We start from the raw sequence: 15,738 nt of genomic DNA, 5'->3' as shown, positions 1-15,738 counted from the left end.
GGGGCGCGGGCGGCGGAGTGGGAATAGGGGGGAAACCACCCTGCAGTGGACCAAGACTTGCCTTGCCTCGCCTCCCCCCCTCCACACACGCCATTTCCTGCTGCCGTGTTTACTTCCCGGTTCATCCCTCTCCCGTCACGGGCGAAGCAAATCCAAAGCTGCCTCTGAGTGAAGCGCCCAGCGGGAAGAGAGGAGAGGGTGGCTGTGATTGCGGGAGCCGCGAGCCGCAGGGAGGCTGGAGTTCTCCGCCGGCTGCCTCCCGCCCCGAGTGGCAACCCGCGCCGACGCTGACTGAACCGCCGCTGCTTTTTCTTTTGCAGGTTTACCCGGAGCCCCGCACCGAGAGTGAGTGCCTGAGCAATATCCGCGAGTTCCTTCGGGCTTGCGGCGCCACCCTCCGCCTGGAGGTGAGAACGTGGGCTGGGGTGGGTGGGTGTGGGGGAGATTTATGTAATTGGGGCGGGGGGGATACATTGGGGAGGACTAAGGGTGGCCGGGAGTTAAAATGTGGACTAAGAAAGGAACGCAAGGGAGGAAGCACCGGTACAGAGAATATCTGGCAGTATAAACTTCTCTCTATTTTGTTCTTTTTATTCACTTTTTCCCTCCTTTCCCTGAGTGTGCTGCCATGATTTGTACCCACAAAGATATCTAGCAAGCACATCGTATTTATTTGTAAGTCTCTTTTCCTGTTTTCTTTGTTGTGAGTCCCCCCCACACACTCTTTTCTATGGCTGCAAACACAGTGTAATGCTTCTGTGATCAGGCCCCAAGCATGGCCACCTCCCCTTCATTGGGGAGGGCTTTCATTTAGGGATACACAGAATTCAAGTTTGCTAAGAAGCTGACATTTTATTGTGGGTCTGGTAAGCCAAGGTGAATAAAAATCAGTTGCCGTAAGAAAATGAAATCAGATTTTTAACATTGTGAGGTAGTAGTTACAGTGTCAGACTATGTTCCCCACTCTGCTATGAAAGCTTGCTTGGGCCGGTCACACCCTCTCAGCCTAACCTACAATAACAGTGTTATTGTGAGGATAAATGGAGGGCAGGAGAACACTCTTAAGATGCTTTGGATCCCCATCGGGGAGAAAGGCGTGGTATAAAGGAACACACTTTTTATAATTTCAATTAAATAACTCTCCTGTGGTTTAACTTCATACTTGAATGTAATACAGATTCCGTGCAGAATCTTTTGGGATGTGACTTCGTATTGAACAAAGTTAAAACTTGCTTTTTAAATAAATGGATAAAATCATATATATATATTTTTCTGTCCGAGATATTCTATACACAATTGGTTATGTGTTTTTCTTAGGCCTCTACAAATCCACTTCTCAGGAGCAATTGTCCCTTTTGCTTGAGGGCCTTTGGCTAAGCATGAAAAAAAAAAACCCACATCCCCTGCCTTAACTCTGTAGGGGGAAGAGAGAGAGATGTTTCGTATCATCTGGGAGAAATACAACTGACACTGAAATTCATGCTCTTTTTGCCTAATGTAATGTAGTCTGTCTGTTCCTCCCACCCTGATGCCCTGTTTCTGGAACACATAAGACTTGTAGCAGCAAGAGTATTAATGACGACCACAAATTATGACTAGCTAATAAAATGAATCAGAATATATGGACCCTGAATATGTATAATTACTCAGTTAATGAGTATTTAGTCCCTGTCAAGCCAGCAGTATGAACATTTGCCTTTGTGCCTGATAACTGTCAGGCTTTTTTCCCCTGGAAACTGCTGGCAGGTTTCGAACAAGTGATCTTCTGTAGTGCCAGAGAGAGAAAGAGCCAAACAGAAATGTTTCGTTTCCCTGGTGCTCCCCCTCTAAGCAGATATAAGCTAGTAGTGCAAAAGGCTTTTTATGCATCCAGGTAGCATAAAATACTTTATTTTGTTGAATACATATGTGTTTAGATTTTTATAAGAGCCAATTATTATACATGATTGTTCAGGAAACGGATGAATTAGAAAGTGGGAGATTTGATTTAAATCCCTTTATTTAAACTGTCCTTTTGCTGTGCTGACTTTAAATCACTGTGTGTATTACATTTGATTTTATGTTATTTATGCTGATACTTTGTTATTTAAACCAGTACTCCCCTAGTGAATGGGGTCGGGTGGGATGGGGGGTGTCTTCCAGGTTTTGCATTTCTGTCCTGCCCTGCAAATGACCTGTGCTGCAGAGATGCTCCAGCAGTACAGTACTTGATCTTTTTCTTTGTTCTTTATTCTGTCCTCCTCATTGGTGGCTGGAAAACAATGGAGAGAGACAGATTAAGAATATGCTGTGTAAATTTTATATGTTTCACGTATATCCTGTGTTTTCAGAAATGTATGTACATATCAAAACCAGTGTCATTCTGAGTCCAGACAGCAGCTTCCCTCGGACAGTGATATTAAACAGGAAATGATGGGGGAAAGCTGCATTTGTGAAGAGGTATCAACTCGTGTAGATGTTGGAGGGCTGCTGTTACAAATCTGGCTTATGCTACCTGCACAGGTCTTGCTAGTCTGGATCAGCATATGGATTCTCATTTTCTCCTTGGAACTTTCTGGTGCTTGTCATGTTGACGTAGCCTGCCTAACGAGTGCAGATGCCTTTATCTTAAAAGTGTCGTCACACTTTAAACTACATGTCTCCTGGAGGTCTGAAGTTGGCAGTTACCTGAAGTCGTTGGTTGTCGCGTGTTATGATGGTAGGAAGGAATAGGCATAGCCGCTGTCAGATTGGCCGTGCACAGTCCATATGTTCTCCAGGTGTTGTGCCCCAGCTGTTCTCCTGAACTTTTGACAGAGACCTGCTGAGGTAGGCAGCAGTTTTAGTGGTTGAAGTCTAATATAACAAGCCTGTCCCTTCCTGAGGCATATAAAAAAATAGAATCCCCCTTTGGGCTAAGAGCTTGCAGTCTCTATCAGAAATTCTTCTGTAGTGGATGATAAAGTAAGTGTTCTGAAAGTGAAATTTTCAGTGTTGTGTCTGCAATTGTCTTATGATGAATAGATTATCGGATGCTTTTGTCTGTATTTGTGATCATATCTGAGTGGGGGCTGACGCAGGTGTAGCTAGTACCACGTGGAGGCTCCTTGCAGTGATTTCCTTGTGGCGTTCCTCTGCATGTGGCCAGTGGTTCATCAACAACAGCTTGATAGCCAGTGTGGGGTAGTGGTTAAAGTGGGAGAGTTCAGATCCCCACTCTGCCATCAAAGCACGCTGGGGGACCCAGTCAGACACACTCTCAGCTTAAACTACCCCACAGGATTGTTGTGAGGATAAAATGGAAGAGAGGTGTATTCCGCTTTTGGTCCACATTATGGAGAAAATATGATATAAATGAAGTAAATAAAATCAAAGACTGAAGTTTTCATTGTAGATGAATTTCGAGGTGATCTGAAGGAATGTGTCAAATAGTCATGATATCCTTCTGGTTATCATTACCAATCATGAGGCAGGGATCCTAGCAAAATCTGTGATTTTCGAAAGTTCCGTGCAACCCTCATTTCCATTGCTCTGTGTTCCTGAATATATAGCTGAAAGTGACACACAGTATTTCTTCATTCGGTTGCCTCCTGCCTCATGGGTTAATCAACTGTAGCTAGTTTAACCAGCTCTCTATCTAACCTGGCCAGCGTTAAAGATCCTCACTGATGGAGACTGTACCACAATGTTTTACTGTCCTGTTTTTTGTCTTGTTCCTGGCAGCCTGTTGCTTATCCTTAAAAGGTAAAGGTTCCCTTGCTCGAAAGCCAGTCGAATCTGACTCTAGGGTTGCGGTGCTCATCTCCGTTTCAAAGCTGAAGAGCCAGCGCTGTCCAAAGACATTTCCGTGGTCATGTGGCCGGCATGACTAAACCACAAGGCGCACGGAACGCTGTTACCTTCCCACTGAAGTGGTACCTATTTATCTACTTGCAATTTCTTGCTTTCGAACTGCTAGGTTGGCAGGAGCTGCTTATCCTTAACCTTCTGGTAATTTATATACCGCTGTCAGATTCTAGGGTTGTAACCACTGGTCACTGGTCACGGTAGAAGTCTCTGTAGAATGCTTCTTCCTTTGTGGATATTTCATAGCCCTTTGCTGAACATCCAACTTACTTTTTTTTTTTGTATGAAATTTAAACTTTTTCCTTGCAGCCCACTCTTACGCACGTTTACACAGAAGCAAGTCCCACTGTTTTCAGTGAGATGTACTCCTAGATAAGTGTGTATATATTGTAGCCTCACTGATGAGATAGAAAAGAAAACGTGCAAGCAGTATTCTGTCTAACTGCTTCAGGCTTCCAGTCTGGGTTGGTACAAAGACACGGGGATGATTGGCAAGCTTCTAATACTTAATTTTAGGCATTATTGAAGTTAATCTAATTATATAGTCCAATTCTACAGAAGTTTAACCCACTGAGTTCACTTCCAAGCAAACATCCATATGATTACAGTCATAGACTTAAGTTACTGTTATTTACTTTCAGTGCCTCTGCCCTTATCCCAGATTCCCACGCTCCTATTCTTAAGTTCCCCTCTCAGCTTCTTCAGTCTTTGAAGGCCATACGTGCATACTTGCACACTTCAGATAATTTTGGTTGCTGTCCTTTAATGTCTTCTCTGTGCCTCTGTGGAGATATGGGAAGTAAAGCTGAATGCAACCCACCAATGAAGGGCTCACTAATATAGATTAGAACGGAACAAGTATCTCCTGTGTCTGATGTGTAATTCTTTAGCTAGTCCATCCAAGCATGGTATATTCTTTGTTTTTTGGTAATTTTTTGTGTTGTTCATATGTGTGTGTGTCTGTGCATGTGATTTTGTGCACCTGGAAGTAATGGCGACCTCTGGGGGCTTGGAGGATACCCAGAGAGGTGGCTGAATAAAGCCTGCCCCTGCATCCCACCTCCGGTATTCCAAGAAGGTCTCCCATCTTAGTACTTGCCAGAGTCGACCCTGTTTAGCTTCCGAGCTCTGACGGGATTGGACTTGCCTGGGCTATCCAGGTCAGGGCCAAGCGTGGTGCATTCCTTTTTGGCAGTGATGCTAGCCTGCTGACTCAGAGTCAACTTATTGATGAACTGTCCACCCCTCCCCCCTCTTTTCTCTGTGCTGCTCCTTAGAACAATATCTTTTCTGAAGCTTGCCAGCTTTGCCTTGGGTTAGTGAAAGTAGTGCTGGCTGTGAACTGAAAGCTGTCAAGTGCTAATACCTGGCAAATGTGGTTTTTTGCGTAGTGATCTTGAAGGCAGCTACTGAGTTTTGCTCATTTGATCAGTTGTACTTACATTGCTTCTATATGAGAACACTACACACGACTATAGCTTTGTTGCAAACTTGTTGAAACAGGCCTATGAACAAGTAGAAATGTGAGACAATTGCACCTTGATCATTATTTACTCAGGGAGAAAGCCCCATCTGTGCTTATCTTTTGGAAAAAGGTGGACATTTCTGTCTTATAAAATGGCTTAATTGTATTTCAGGAGAAAAGTTGACAGTGTCTCATCTTTGAAACTAGTGGGTCCATCTGTCTTTAGTGTCAAATGGCTGGAAGTGCAATATAAATAGTATATAGCATTTACCTAAGAACAAAGTCTGAGTCCAGTGGCACCTTTAAGACCAATAAAGTTTTATTCAAGGTATAAGCATGCACACAAAATCGAATACCTTGAATGAAACTTTGTTGTTCATAAAGATGCCACTGGACTCAAACTTTGTTCTGGTGCTTTGGACTAACACAGCTACCCAAGTATACTTGCTTAAGCGGGATAGGTTGTTTTAAAACCTCTCAGCTTGTTCATTTTTTGTGCCTATACTTAAACTTCTCAAAATACTAAACTAAAATTATTATTATTTTTTTTAAAATGAATGATTGCCAGGTAGAATAACAAGTTTACTTTTCTAGGAAAATGCTATATCGTCAGGGTTTCAGAGAAATCTGAAAGATTTGGATCCCAGGAGAAACACATTTTGAAGTTATAAATAAAATACAAAGTAGTACAATTTGAAGAGTAGTAGAGTGACAGACAAAATCAGAAATGTCCTCTTCCGTATCGTGTGTGTGTTAAGTGCCGTCAAGTAACTTCCGATTTATGGCGACTCTATGAATTAATCGTCTCAAATTAACAGCCATTCTCAGGTCTTGCAAACTGAGGGCCATGGCTTGTGTTCAAAGTGCACCTTCTTATCAGTTCCCATTGTGTAAATAATATTGTTGGCATGTTCAGTTGAAACTGTGTGTGTAGTAAGTGCCATCAAGTCACTTCCAACGTACGGCGACCCTATGAATTAATGACCTCTGTGAAGAAATGCATGTTTTCTTTGGAGATTGAAATGAGCAAAACCTTCACTCTGTGTTTTTAAAAGCTCCCCCTCCCCCGGCAAAGAACAGGCAGGAGGAGGAAGTCAGTCAGTGGCTTTCCAGACTCATCTCAGCTACTTCTTAAGAAATGCTAATAGGTCTAGCTATAGACGATAGGGAGGGTCCAGTCTCCCCCCCCACTTCAAGCAGGGAACAGAGATTTGGAGGTATTAAATACTACAGAGATTCAGGAAGGAACTCCTGAAGATGTCCAGGAAAAGCTTCGTTGACCTGGCTTGACCTGGTCAGTAGGTGGGGAATAGAGAGATGATAAAACTCAGGGGAGCAAGGAGGAAGCTCTCTGGTGCTGAGTCCATCAGAGCAGACAGAACTCTTAACTGAGGTCTGGAGGAGACAGCCATTAACTATGTGCTGGCCTGAAGAGCTGGAGGAAACCACAAGGTAATGGGAACTCTTTAGAGATCTACAACATCCTAAGCTAAGGAGCCTGTCCTATATTTCAACATCTGATAGGGCATGTATAGAGTGGGACAGAGGAGTTGTGTTTTACCTATTTCTTTTGAATCCCTTACTCAATTAGGTGCTGTGCTAAAAGTATGCTTGTGAACATTTTCTTTTAAATAAATACTTCATAACTTTGGATCTTCGTAGTGGTTCTTTGTACTACATAGACCTCCACCGTCTTGGACACACTATTTTAAAAGAAGCGTCGGGGGAAGGCAGTCAGTTGGCAAGTGGCTATTCCTCCAGGGGCGCACAATGGTCCCTGTAGTGACCAGGCGCTGGGCAGGAGGAGACACAGAGGCAAGGCCTCAGAACTTGGAAGGGAAGCTGGTAGGGTTGCCAAGTGCACCTACCCTTTGAAGCGGGGGAGCCTCGCCGGGCTCCGGGACCTTGCGAAGGGCGCGCGTGCCGGCAGCACGTCACAGGAAGTGACATGCTACGTCGCTCACGTTGGGGGCGTGGCCCAGATCGTTGGGGGGGGGAACCATATGGTTCCCCCCTGATGATCTGGGCCAGGCCCCCAACGTGAGCAACGTGGCTATGTCACCTCTGGTGACGCAGCTTTGGGGGCGGAGTTCCCCCCGGGGCCTGATTCCGCCACAGCGGAAATCGGGCCTCCAAAGCGGGGGTTTCCCTGTCCCCCACCCCCACTTGGCAGCCCTAGAAGCTGGGAGCCCTGACCCTCTCAGCAGGCAATTCCTTACAAAGGTCAGGTGGTGGCAGTGGTTACCCAAAAAGAGAAAGAAAAGCCTCTCCGGGTGCTGGGGAAAAACTTGGAGGGCAGGGTGGAACAGGGCCTGCAGGCCAAAGTGGGCCCGTTCCACCACAACCTCCAAAACATCCTATTGTTAACATCCTTGCTTAGGTCTTGCAAACTGAGGGCTGTGGCTTTTTTGATTGGGTCAATTCATCTCATGTTGGGTTTCCCTCTTTTCCCACTGTCTTCAACTTTTTCTAGCATTCTTTTCTTCTCCAGTGACTCTTGTCACTGTGAATAATGTCACCAAAGTATGATAGCCTCAGTGTAGTCATTTTAATTTCTAGGGAGAGTTCAGGCTTGATTTGAACCAACTTTTTTTGGTGGTCCATTAACACCACGTTTCAAAGGAACCAACTTTCTTCCTGCCAGCTTTCTTCATTATCCAGCTTTCAAATAATAATGGGGAATGTTATAGTATGACTAAACTTGATCTTGGTTGCCAGCAACAATTCTTTGCACTTAGGGATCTTTTCGAGCTCCTTCACGGCTGCCCTTTACAGTCTCAAACTCCTTCTGATTTCTTAGTTGCAGTCTCTCTTTTGATTGATGATGAAGCCAAGGAATACAAGACCTTGAGCAATTTCAATTTCTTCATTGTCAGCCTTAAAGTTTTGTAATTCCCCAATGGTCATTACGTTTGTCTGATTGAAGTTCAGCTGTAATCCTGCTTTGGCACTTTCTGTTTTAACCTTCATCAGTGCTCGTTTTAAGTTTTTACTATTGTCTGTCAGTAATGTGGTGTCATCTGCATATCTCCAAATTTTATTGTTCCTTCTGCCAGTTTTCACTCCTTCTTCATCAAAATCCAATCCAGTTTTCCAATCAAGTTTTTCTTATGATACATTCTGCATATAGATTGAAGAGACAGGGAGATAAAAATACATCCTTGTCATATTCTGCCCTAACAGTAGACTCTCATCCAGAGTGTAGATTGTACATCAAAACAATCACATGTTGTGGCATACTAATTTCTTTTAAAGACAACCAGAGCTTTTCATAAACCTCACAGTCAAAAGCTTTGCTGTAATCTAGGAAACACAAGTTGATTTTCTTCTGAAATGCTCTCATATGCTCCAGTAACAAATGTAAATGTGCAATATGATCTCTGGTATCTCTTCCTTTCCTGAATCCAGCTTGAACATCTAGCATTTCTTGCTCCATATACGGTAACAGTCTTTGCTGTAAGAGTTTGAGCTTCACTTGTTTGTGTGAGGAATTAATGTGATGGTCTGATAGTGGCTGCAGCTTTCCTGGAATTGGAGTGTAGATGGAGCATTTCCAGTCTGTCGATCACTCTCTTGTTTTCCATATTTGTTGGCATATTCTTATTAAGATTTTGATGGACTCCACTTCTGTGACTTGAAATAGTTCTATTGATATGGCATCTACTCCTTGTGATTTGTTTCTCCCAACTGCTTTCAGTGCAGCTTTCACTTCACTTTCTAAAATTGCAAGTTCCTCTTCAAAAAATTCTTCCTGTAAGGAACCTTTCATACTTTCATCTCTTCTGTGTAGTTCTTCAGTGTATTATTCCCACCTTTTCTTTATTTTGTCCTGTTCAGTTAATGTGTTTCCATGTTGATCTTTCAGCATGCCTAAATTTGCTTTAAATTTCGCCTTGATTTCTTGGATCTTGTGGAACAGATCTCTTGTTCTTCCTTTTCTGTTGTTCTCTTTTATTTCTTTACACTGATTATTATAATAGTTCTCCTTGTCTTTACATGCCAGTTGCTGAAACTCTGCATTTAGACCTTTGATTTGATTTCTGCCACCTTTTGTTTTTGCTTCTCATCTGTCTTTAGCAATTTTAATGCTTTCATCAATCCTCCATTGAGAGCCAGTTTGGTGTAGTGGTTAAGTGCGCGGACTCTAATCTGGGAGAACCGGGTTTGATTCCCCGCTCCTCTACTTGCACCTGGCTGGATGACCTTGGGCAAGCTGTAGTTCTGATAAGAGTTGTTCTTGAAAAAGAGCAGTTTCTGTCAAGAGCTCTCACAGCCCCAGCTACCTCACAGGGTGTCTGTTGTGGGGAGGGGAAGGGAAAGGAGTTTGTAAGCCGCTCTGAGACATCTTTGGGTAGTGAAGGGCGGGGTATAAATCCAATCTCTTCTTCTTCATTTCTTTTGGCTACAATAATAGTCTTTGCTCATTCTTCCTCGATAATATCTCTAGGTTCAACACATAGTTCTTCTGTTCCCCCATTCACTTAAACTTAGTAATGCAAATCTTTTCTTTACATGGTCTTTAAAGTCTTCAGAAATCCTGTTTAGAAGGCCTGTATTTGTCTTGTGATGGCCTGCTGCACTGAATTTGAAAATCTTCAGAAGATGGATTGCTTTAACAGCATGATGTGTTGAGAAGGAAATCTGATGAATAAAATAAAAATCTGAGATGGAAACAGCTATGTTCTTGCAATCAGTCTGACAAGTCTGTAGTGCCAGTCTGAATGTTGGCAGCAGGGAGGTTAAATGGCTGGCATGTTTGGGAAAGTGAAAGGCATATCTGTGTCACAAACCTATAACAGCTTGTTTCCAGACAGTTGTTGGAATTGTAGTTTGATGAGGATGCTTAAGTATTATCTGTCGAATGCTTTAGCACTCTTACAGAACTGTAGTTCCCTGGGTTGACTGGGGAGATGAGATTCCTATGAAACCATTTTTGTCTGGCCTAGTTCTCACTTTTAGGTGGTGATCTTGCATCTGGGTTGTACTAGTTCAGATTGCACAGAAGAGTTCACATGACAGAATGTTCTTCCATGGAGAAGATCGCCTCCACATAGAAAGCTAAATGTTTGGTAGAAGAGCTGTAGCACTCAGTGGGAACTAGGTTCTGCACTGCAAATAGGACTGTAATTGTCTGCATACTTGGGAAGAACCATCGCCAAAATTGATAAAACTGCTTTTAATTTAAGTAAATGTATAGGATTGGACTGCTTGTGTGCAGTGGGCCTCATTTGTATTGTCATGTGGGGGGATGACTGTGAATTAGTTCAGTGCAGATCAGGGTTTTCACAGCACATATTGTGAGACGTAGTAGTACTGAAAATACTGATCAATGGTGACACATACGGTCATGTATGTATGACTTGTCACTAGCGTTATTAAGAGAAATCCTTTACCCATTCCAACAACCTGTTTCTTTCCCTCTTTTTAGGAATTTGGAGCCTTTTTCTAATCAATTCTGTTTTGATCAAAGTGAAATTTGAAGAGAGGAGGAGCAGGAATTGATATTGTGCAGAATTTCACCCTGGAGATGATCAGAGGCAGGCAGTGTCTTCCCTAACCTTCCTGTCTTCCTGCTAGAGCACCACCCTGTGATGTATAACATAGAACATTTTCAAGGGCTAAAGTTACCAAAGGGTGCATTGACTTCTGTACAAAGAGAAATAAAAGAGAAATCCCTCTTTTAAGGAATCAGTGGCTATATGTAAAAAACTGAATTTCAGGAAAAAAAATCCCTTTTCAGGAAAAAAAATCCCTTTGCCATAACAACAGTTTTGTGGTGGCAGTAATGAGACAGGATCATTCTGGCCCTTCTCATGGTCTGGGGACGAAAGCCACTCCATCGCAGCAAGAACTTCAGCAAGTGAAGAGGCACGTGGCACTAACTGGATGCAAATGCCTGTGAACAATTCACCGTTGTGGCCTTGTCAAAATATCTCCCTTTAGTTCTGCACCTTGGGTTTTTTTGGTGAAACTTGTGGAAAGAGTTTGCATCTTACTTTTGTTTATGTATATCACTTTCCGTTATCAATGTGTATTGAATTTTAATTGTCGAGAGTGAAGTCTGCATTGATGTTAATGCTGACAATGCCCCACAAACATAAGTGCTGGCAAGCTTCAAACTCTGTTTAGAAGTGAACCATGACTATGGCTGATGACATAGTGTCACTCAAACTGGATCCAAAAAGGGGAAAACTTGCTTTAAAGCCAGTTTGGTGTAGTGATTAAGTGCTCAGACTCTAATCTGGGAGAACCGGGTTTGATTCCCCACTCCTCCACTTGCACCTGGCTGGATGACCTTGTGCAAGCCGTAGTTCTGATGAGAGCTGTTCTTGAAAAAGAGCAGTTTCTGTCAAGAGCTCTCTCAGCCCCACCTACCTCACAGGGTGTCTGTTGTGCGGAGGGGAAGGGAAAGGAGTTTGTAAGCCGCTCTGAGATGCCTCTGGGTAGTGAAGGGTGGGGTATAAATCCAATCGCTGCTTCTTCTTCTAAAAGGGTTCCAGAAAGGAATAATGCAGGACTTTGTAAGTCTGTTTATACCAGGGTGGATCTCGGCGGGAATACCCCAAAATAAAATTATGAACGGAGAGAGTAACTGTAAACACATAAATTCATTGTTTACAAAATAAAATAGAAAAAGAGTAAACATATAAATAACCTACAACAGGCACCTGAAAAATAATTTCCTAAGTAACCACCCATGCACACACACACACACCAGCAGGAGAATACACTTATGAAAGGTCGGAGGGAGGAAACTGGGAAGTTCTAGGGAAGGGATGTAGGACCTGAAATCCTTGGCTTGAGGTCTGGAGGGCAAACGCAGCTGAGATCCAAGGAGCAGAGTGAGGAGCCAGCTAAGCGAGGAGAAAAAGCCTGTGAAGTGCTGCAGGGGTTCTCAGCAGGTTTTTAAACCAGAGTTCTGGCCAACAGAGATCTGGACGAGGAATCTGAAGAACCATTTGCTATGGCAAGGGGTCCTTCTTTTATGGACAGAAGATCCCCAGGGTAGGTTACCATCTCGGCTTTGGATTGGGTCAAGATAAAAAGCTTGAATCTCAACTGGCTGGTTTAAAGTTAATGTCAAACTTTGGCAAGAAAAAGTGAGGAGAATACCTTGATTAGGCTAATGTGGGCTAAATCCGCACGGGCACAAAGAGCCTGGGTTGACGTGCTGCCAAATCTGCATTTAACAAGTTTGGGTGAGTCAAGATAGCTCCAGAAACAAGATGTTGTGTCAATTAATGACTTGAGTGCCCTTCGTGATAGAGTAGAAAAAGGGGAAAGGAACCAGGCATTGGTTAACGAAATACCAACTTCTTTGGGCTGAGCAGATGCCTCTGGGATATTAGGTGATGTCTCCAGTACTGAAAAGTCTTTTTTTTTTTTAATTGAGAACAATATGCCACTGAGCTGGGGGAGATTACACTTAATCAGTTTCTAATGAGGGCACACCCTTACTCTTCTTCCCTGGGATTTTCCAATGTCATGGCCGTAGCCAGGTGCCTTTATGATATTCCTCAAGTTTCAGATCCTCTTGGCACTTAGGCTGTAAAAGGGGGTGCTAATAAAACAACTAAGTCCAAAATAAGAGCGGGGACCCTACTATCCAAGGGGGTATTGGATGGGGGAGGGGACGGGGTCCTTACAATAGGTGCAGACGTAAAGCTGCAAATGGCTACCCCACCCCCCGAAAAACAGGTAGATGTGTGCAACAGGAAGAAGACAATGGGGTATTCCTGATCATGATTGGGAGCTCTATGAAAACACTTCTTGTTATGGGCAAGGAAGTATACAAAATGTTTTGTACTACGCATGCTGTGGTCCACACAAGAGTATGGCTGCAATCCTAAGAGCACTTCCCTCAGTGGGAGGCCTCTGAGTAAACTGGGACTTGCCCCCGAGTAACTTGGCTTGGCTCTGTGTCCATTTCCCCAGCTGGACTGTCTGAGTAACTGTTGCACGTGCGCTTTTAGCGAGTTCTGGTGTCATCTGCCAATTACTTCATTGCTAGGAGTCAGCTGCTGAGCACTCTCTATCTGTCTTTGGATCTCCTACACAGACATAATGATTTTAGCCACTAAATCTAGTAGATTTTGGCATGCTCACTCATGACCCTGACATAACATTGACAGTAACGATGCTCATCACAGTTCTTATTTCCAAGATTTTCCAAGGGATTCTATATATTGACTCAACCTGAAACCTTTGCAGGACTGGTCATACTGATACTAATGCATGTTGAAATCCTAAGGGGACATGAAACTGCTTTGCATTGAATCAAACTAAAGCAGTAGTTCCCAACCTTTTCGGTGTGATAACCCACACGTCCAAATATACCTGATATGGTAAACCATCCAAGGCTGGCTGAAACCTCTTTTGGCACCCTAGGCAAATGATGACCTTGGTACCCATCTCATTTGGCATTCCATTTTCTACAGTGGCTAACCAACAAACATTGCACAAAGGGGTGCAGCTGCCCCCCATTGTGAACCCTAAGCAAGTGTCATTCTGACATACACAGCCTTTGCATGTGGAGGTTACGTTCCAGCCTTTGATCACCCTTTCCTTTTCCATTACTCCCTCTAATCCCCCTAAGATCCTAAGAAACTCTGGTAACCATCAGGACACGTTTTACTTTATCAACATGTATATGCATTGGGGTGAAAAACCCCAGGTAATAGATGACATGAAAATGTTGTTTCCAAGGTCAGATCTTCATTTCCAAAATACAAAAAAGAGCAATGGAAAGGGGGAGCCATTAGGGAAGGCTGGCCCGTGACCCACTTTCAGAGGCTCTGCAACCCCCTTTTGGGTCTTGACCTACAGGTTGGGAAACACTGGTCTAAAGCAGCCACTTATTTTAGTATTGCCAACTCTGATTGGCAGTAGCTACACAGTTTTAGAAGGTAACTGTTCAACACTGCTTCCTTTGATCTTTTTTACTGGAAGTGTCGTGCTTCATGTGGGGCCTTGTTCTGCAGCTTACCTTTCGGTGATCGTGAATCAGCTCCTTTGTACGTGTTGTTTTTAGCTTCCATGTTTGTGTTAGAGCATGTCTCAAGTAATTTGGTTGCATCCCAATCTCGTGTCAGTTAGGTTTTAAGTGGCATGTTTCTTGCTACATTTGACGAGTGTTCAAGAATTAGTTGATTTTGGTGATGTTGCATATTGCTGACTGCTGTTTTTCTTGGCCTCTACGCAGCTCCAAATATGAGTACTGTGTTTGTGTGGAACTAGTACTGGAATGTTCTAGAGCCATTTCATACTCAGGTCCCCTCTCCATTGCAGAGGTTTGCTTCTCTGCACATGCTACAAGGGGACAGTCAAGAACCTTCCTGCTTGCCCTGACCAGGATAGTCCAGACAAGCCTGATCTCGTCAGATCTCGGAAGCTCAAGCAGGGCCAACCCTGGCAGGTTTTTGGATGGGAGATCTCCAAAGAATACAAGGGCCAGGAGGCCAGAAGCTGGCTAAAGCCTCTTCTCTGAACGGCCTTCATGCCCCAGTAGGAGTCGTCAGAGGTTGCCATGACTTCTAGGCGCACGTGCACACACACACACACACAAAAATGCAAAAATACCATAAGAAAAAGGACCTTCCTGCTCGGTTCTTTTCTATTTACTGCGTAAGCTGCTGCTCACTGCATTCTCTTCCCAAGGAATATTCTTCTCTGGTCTTCATCTTTGGTCTGTTTCTCCTCCTCTCTACTTTTTAAACATCCTTTATTTAGTAAAGGTGGTCTTTGTTTTTTATTTATTTGGTTACATGTTGTGCCCTAATGATGCCGTGACCTACATTTAAGCTTTGCCACATCTGTGTCAGCAAGTTCCTTGTTACTGACGGGCATGACCCATATCTCTGCTTAAGGGAAGATCACAGAGTTGAGGCACTCTTGTCTTAAATTTATTGAGCAGGCTAGAAGACATTGTTCTTGTCTGCTTATGTTATTTCGGGGCAGGTTATTGGTTCCTAGCACAGTTGCCAAATCTGGGTATTTTTCTGGTTCCATCAATAGAGTGTGATTTGATATAGCATACTTATATGGAATGATATTAACTTAAAAAATATACAAAGTACCTCAAGTTAATTTTGTCTCCAAACAGCAAAAAACAACACCTTAAATGGAAATATTTGTTTAAGGAAGCAAAACAGATCAAGTGTAGTTTAAATGTTCAGATTCTTTTATGTGGGAATTATGAGTCGGAGCCTGCAATCCTTAATCTCTCCTTTATTATAAAGGAGTTTTGGGTGCCAGAATTCTAAAATGCGCCCCGTTAGTGTATGGGCGGAAAATATGCCACTCAGAAGAGCTGCCTCCAATGACTGGCTCCCTCAGACAACCTGCCCTGCCATTGGCTGGGTGGCTGGGAGGGGAGGGAGCCAGTCATCGGAGCCAGCATCTTCTGAGCGGCCATCTTCCCCACATAGACTAAGGGATAGGCTCTGCCC

The 15,738-nt window shown here is 43.5% G+C and overlaps 1 protein-coding gene across 2 annotated transcripts in view; it reads left to right on the top strand.

Moving 5' to 3' along the window:
• Positions 1-15,738, top strand: part of ARHGEF7 (Rho guanine nucleotide exchange factor 7) — a 121,218-nt gene that overhangs the window by 172 nt on the left and 105,308 nt on the right. The window contains exon 2 of one of the 2 annotated variants that reach the window (XM_015421338.1): positions 321-407. The gene's annotated coding sequence lies outside the window, so the exon portion shown is untranslated. Of the gene's footprint in view, positions 1-144; positions 408-15,738 lie in introns of those variants that run through there. The other variant, XM_015421337.1, reaches the window with a different exon arrangement.

The sequence above is a fragment of the Gekko japonicus genome, unplaced genomic scaffold (genome assembly GCF_001447785.1).
Source record: "Gekko japonicus isolate JY-2015 unplaced genomic scaffold, Gekko_japonicus_V1.1 scaffold553, whole genome shotgun sequence".
NCBI classification, from domain to species: Eukaryota; Metazoa; Chordata; class Lepidosauria; order Squamata; family Gekkonidae; genus Gekko; species Gekko japonicus.
This window is presented reverse-complemented; position numbering and strand designations above follow the sequence as displayed.